Below are 6,000 nucleotides of genomic sequence, written 5' to 3'. Positions count from 1 at the left end.
ACGCGAACTTGGACTATCGCAACGAATTTGGAATAAATCGCAACGCGAACTTCGACTATCGCAACGAATTTGGAAAATCGCAACGCGAACTTGGACTATCGCAATGCGATAGTCAAAGTTCGCGTTGCGAATCTGGAAACTGATTTGCGATACCGGAGATCGCGTTGCGAATTATCGATCGCATTGCGATTTAGTTGGTCATTTTGGCAAATCCAAAAAAAGTTTGTTAAAATCGTATATTATAAGGCATTTTTGGTCACTGAGGTTATTTTCTCAAAAATAAAATCTAATAATATTATCATGATTATGATAAAGCAATCAAATACTTAGAATAATAAATAACAAAATTAAAAAGTTTTTAGAATAAATTAAATATAGAATCATTGTTGAAAGACCTATTTGATGTTTTAGTGACAAATTTGTTACTTTTAAAACTTTAGTAGGAACATGAAAATATTAGTGACCATTTATGTAGTTTGCCCTTTCTAATTTTATAGATTCACCATGTCACGTCAACAAACCGTTAAAGGTCTAAGACAACTAACAGTCAGTGACCACATTATAATTAAAAAAATAAAAATGATCAAATATTATATTTTTTGAATTTAATGAAAAAAAGTGTACAAACTTAAACTAAAGTGATCAATCATGTTACCCATAAATTATTCAAAGTTTTTTTTATTAATAATTAATAACGAGATGAGTTATTGAGTTCTTTAAATAATGTCTAATATTATTGATGAAATTAATTTAATTAGAAGGATAATCTTCATAATATGTTTTTATACGATTGAATTTAAATTAATCATTTAATAAACTAAATATATTTAATTATATCATTTTTATATAATATTTTTTATAAATTTATATAATACTTACAGCCCGTTTGGTTCACGGATTTCTTCATTCCTGGGAGGAATTTTTTTCCCCGGATTAAGATACACATGTTTGGATAGACCATATTCCCAAGTGAGGGTAAAAACTAAATACCAACAGTGGTTTTTTTGTTCTGTTTAACTGGGAATCCAAATACCATGTCTCCCTTAGGTATTTGTTTATTCCCGTCCTCTGTTGGCTAAAATACCCTTCTCCCCGTTAGCTTGGTTCTGGCTGAAACAAAATTTCTTCTTCTTCAATTTGGCAAGAGTTGCGAAGATCTGTCCATTATTTCTCCAACGGACTTCTTCTGTGGTGCTCTAGCTCTATCTGCTAATTTGTTGCTAGGTTTGTCTCTCTCTCCCAATTTTTAGTTTTTGTTCCTCCTCAGTAGTACTATTAAATCCATGTGTTTCTATTATTCAAAGGTTTCTCCTCCATCTTTGTCTTCTCAGTTCTGTCTTGTCTAGCACTCGATCTTGAACTGGGCTTTGATGGGTCTTTGGTTTCGAGTTTAGTTATTTCGTTTGATTCATCGACTTGATGGTTGAATTTGAAAACTGGGTTTTCATGGTCTAGGGAAACAATTGTTCGCTTCTTTTCATGGTCTAGGGAAACAAAGGTTTTGGGTTATTTTGAATTATTTTCATTAAACGTAACTAATCATTTTTCTCAGTGGTTCTTTTGAGTTATTTTCCTAGTATCATGTCCTATCCTTCCATTATTTAGTGGGGTTTTTTTTTGGGTAAATGGAGGTCTTGATACATCATCTGGATGGAATTTAGGAGGTTGATAAGTCTTGGTTGAGCCTCATTCTCTCCATTGTTGCATTTACATCATAACTTGGTTTCTGATAATTGTCTGTTAGAAAGCAAAGTTAATTATTGGGTGAAAAACTGTAGTTGCAATTCTTGTTCAAGAGTTACACGGTTCCCTCGCTACAATGACCCATTGAAGGTATGAAGCTGTAATACTTCGTTCTACCATTATCTTCTTTTTTCTTTTCCTTGTGTATGGGGTTCAAGTATCAATTATTGAATTTTCTCCATTTCTTTTTGCAACTTGTAGAAACAAGAAAGTGGCGTTGTGGAGAGTGGGCCAATTGCTTCACATTGTACTGTCGTGCTTTTGGCTATGACTCTCGTCTGGTTAGTCATTTATATGTCAATTCAATATCCAAATCCAACTGACTAAAACACAACTCTTTATATAGTTAAAAAGAATATGTTTAAGCTAATTTATAATAAGAAAGAAATTTGTTCCGACTGTTGTACTTGCAATATATATGGACCTGGAATTGTTATTATTTTGATATGAAGCTTTTGATGACATGATATCTGTAATATCTAGTCCACTAAATAGAAGGATTTGGAAATTCAGTGAAGACAAACCTTTTATTTGATATTAGGATAATGTTTGACCTGGATTATTTTGATTCTGTATTGTTTGCCAAACAAAGAAAATGTTCAAGATAGATTTAAAGAATTTTGAAATGGTATGTTTGTTTATGTATAATATTTTGATGTCTTTGACATTGTAAATGAAACCCATTTTTAGCTTTATAACTGAGTGGTTCACTGGTTCATTTGCTGATAATTGTATAAATTGAAGTTATTGATTTTGCAATATATGAAATCAATATTTATGGTGGCACGAAATGTATCTAGAATTGTGTACTTTAACAGCAAATGCGTGCATAGTTGCATACATTTTAATTAGCTCTAGCTGTTTAAAGATGACATTCCATGGGACTTCGGATAATTTGCTTGCTTGAGATGATGTTTTATTTGCACCAACTCTTTATTTTCAGGTCCTTGATTTTACAGACCATGTTTGGACAGAGTGCTATTCAGAAGCCCTAGGAAGGTAAAAAAAACCCAAATTGATGCCTTTTAATCTTCAATTGGGAAGGATCCCTATTATGTAGCAAAGAGGCTAAACTATGTGGTCATTTCACTAACTAATTATTCATTCATTTTTGTACAGGTGGATGCATCTTGATCCTTGTGAAACAATCTATAACATACCGCTATTATATGAAAAAGGGTACTCTAATTTGTGTTATTATCCATTTTTCAGGAAAAAAATCTTTTTTTGTTTTGATACTACAGTTATAGTAAATGCTTCTTTTCTACAAGTGGAAAAAGAAATTAAATTATGTAATTGTTATTACAGAAGATGGAGTTTATGATGTCACTAAACGTTACACACGGAATTGTAATGAAGTAATTATGATAAAAAATAGCACTTTATTGCCTCTAATGCATATTTCTTCTTATTCTTAGTATTGTTTATCTATGCATTGTTATGAAGAAACATGATTCCCTTCCCCAAACTCATCTTTTTGTTCATTACCATTTTTTCAGGTTTTGTCTCGACGAACATTACCAGAGAGTCCTCTCTGGTGTCTGCTCTCACTTCAATGACCAAAGAATGCCGAAGTAACTTTACATCTCAAATTCTTTCAGTATTGGAAGACCGTGACAGAATTGAAAGGGAAGCTCTAGACAGGGATTTATTTTCTACTGATGATGCTCTGATCTCTTTACCTGGGAGGCAAAGTGGGGATAAGCAATGGCGCATTGCAAGATCAGAATTTGGGACTGACTCTCTGAGTTCATCTGCTTGTGAAGTTCGCATATGAAGAGACAAACACGTCACAAAAATCTATAATGTTTTTTCTTCTATACTTTATAAGTTTGTTGAAGAATATGTAATTGCTTCAAAAGGTGTTGAAGCAATTACATATTCTTCTTGTAATTTTAGCTATAAAACTCTTTTGATGTTGGTTTGATCTTGCAATTGACTTTCTTCTTGTTCTCTATTTGGATCTTGGTCCCTTTTACGTCTTCTAACTTCTTCCTAACCGTTGGTGGTTGATCAGAGCTGTTAGATTCATTAATTTTGAGCATTTAATGCTCACATGCACATTTAATATCAACATCGGGTAGTGGGTATCGAAACTGACCATCATAACAGTCAAAATTATAGCCGTTAAACCACAAGTGTCGATACTATTCATGTGAGTATCGATACTCACCTACCAATATCTATATCAACACTATGATAACGATACCCGAAAGCGTACTAGAAAATTGGTATCGAGACTAACATGTTTGTAACACCCCCAACCCGTATCCGACCCGGATACGAGTCCGAAGTGTCACATTGACTTTTCAAACCTTGACTCTTAAGAAAAATCCCGGGAAATTTAAAACTTTATTTAAAACAAAATACAGACTTGATCAGAGTGCTCGTACTTAATGACTTATTACATGCCAACACTTTATACATAACCAAATACATACTTTGTCAAATACTTCTGATCTGATCTTTTAGTAATGATATTGTCTTTGCCACTTCTATTCTTTCACTTCTCGTTCTTGGTACCTACGTGTAAATCACTTACACGCTAAGTCATAGACTTAGTGAGGCATATAAAACATATAATATAACCATATATCATTTCATATAAATAAAAGACATACATATACAAACACTATCAATAATCCTTTCCCCTTACCATATACTCATCATATAACACATATAATTCATGTATGTGCATTCATATCATTGAATCACTACATATCAATATGCATGAATCTATGGTATGATAACAATATACAATCAGGTCATGCACACATGCAACTTACCTTCTTTTATCACTTTCACTTTCATTTGTCTTTCAATTTCATTGCCCATGTATATTATTGAGAATAGAGGTATGTGAGTACACTGAGGTTGTGCACTAATGCTGTCACCACAGCTCGTATAAATGTCCCGAAGGACCTATCCAGAGGTCACACAGACCCCGGTAACTATCCAGAGGTCATAAAGAACCTCGGCAACTGTCCATAGGTCCCAAAGAACCTAGGTAAATGTCCATATGTTCCTTAGAACATAGGTATACTGTCCATATGTCTCGAAAGACATAGGTAAAACCCTCGACTCTTGGCATGCCAACTATACCTATAGCTCTCGTATCATATACTATGGGCATTTATTTATACATTTCGTATCACTTGTTCTTTCTCTTCTGTCACATATCACATGTATGTGTAACCATATATCTCATATCATATCACATGTATTATATATATACATGTATTCATGTAAATCATTTCATGTAATTCATATCACGTATATCACATGTGCATATAAGCTTATAGCTTCTTTCACATATACATGTAGTCACATAGCTTTCTTTCATGTAACCATGCATGTCATGTCAAATAACATATATCATATGTTATTTTTCACTTTAAGCATATAAATCATATAACATAGCATCCATCTATTTCTATGTATTAATGCATACATGGTAATCACATAACAATTTAGAAGTTACTTCTTACCATAGTAACTCCATCACTGGCTCATCACAAGCCAATGTTAATTCAATAAAATAAGTACAAAATAAATTGCACTCACCTTAGCTTTGCTTTGATTCGATTCTAATTCCTCAATTATCCCGAAACGGATCACTTTCTATCTCTACATAACAATACACAGATTCATATCAATATTCCAATTGATATATTCTAAACTGTCACTTCTTAGGCTAAGAGAAAAGCCCATTTCCTCTTTCAATGAATGTATGCATCGATGCACTACTTGTGCATCGGTGCATAAAATGCATTCGATGTTTTTATTTAATGGGGATGCATCGATGCACTACTTATGCATCGATGCATAAATCCTATTCGATGTTTTCTATTTAAAATCATGCATCGATGCACTGCATGTGCATCGATGCACTTTAAACAATTTCTGGTATTTATCATCGATGCATCGGTGCACAATGAATGTGCATCGATGCACATTGCCCAGAACTGACATTTTAGCACGTAAATCATCAACTCTTCCCTTAATTCTTCTATTTTAAGCCCCTATTTGGACATTAAACTCAACTACTATAACTTGAACCAACTTATATCCATGCAAATCATCTTTAACCTCAAAATCCTATCTTCTTTATGAGATTCAAGAATCATACCAAATTTTCTATATGTTCTAAATCCAATTCTATCACTACAAATCTCTTAATTTAACCATTGACAAGTCAAATTCATCCTTAGAATTTCAAAAACCTTTCTATATCAAAAGTTCATTTCTAATCTTTTA

This window comes from Hibiscus syriacus, unplaced genomic scaffold, assembly GCF_006381635.1.
Source record: "Hibiscus syriacus cultivar Baekdansim isolate YM2019G1 unplaced genomic scaffold, ASM638163v2 tig00110044_pilon, whole genome shotgun sequence".
NCBI classification, from domain to species: Eukaryota; Viridiplantae; Streptophyta; class Magnoliopsida; order Malvales; family Malvaceae; genus Hibiscus; species Hibiscus syriacus.
This window is presented reverse-complemented; position numbering follows the sequence as displayed.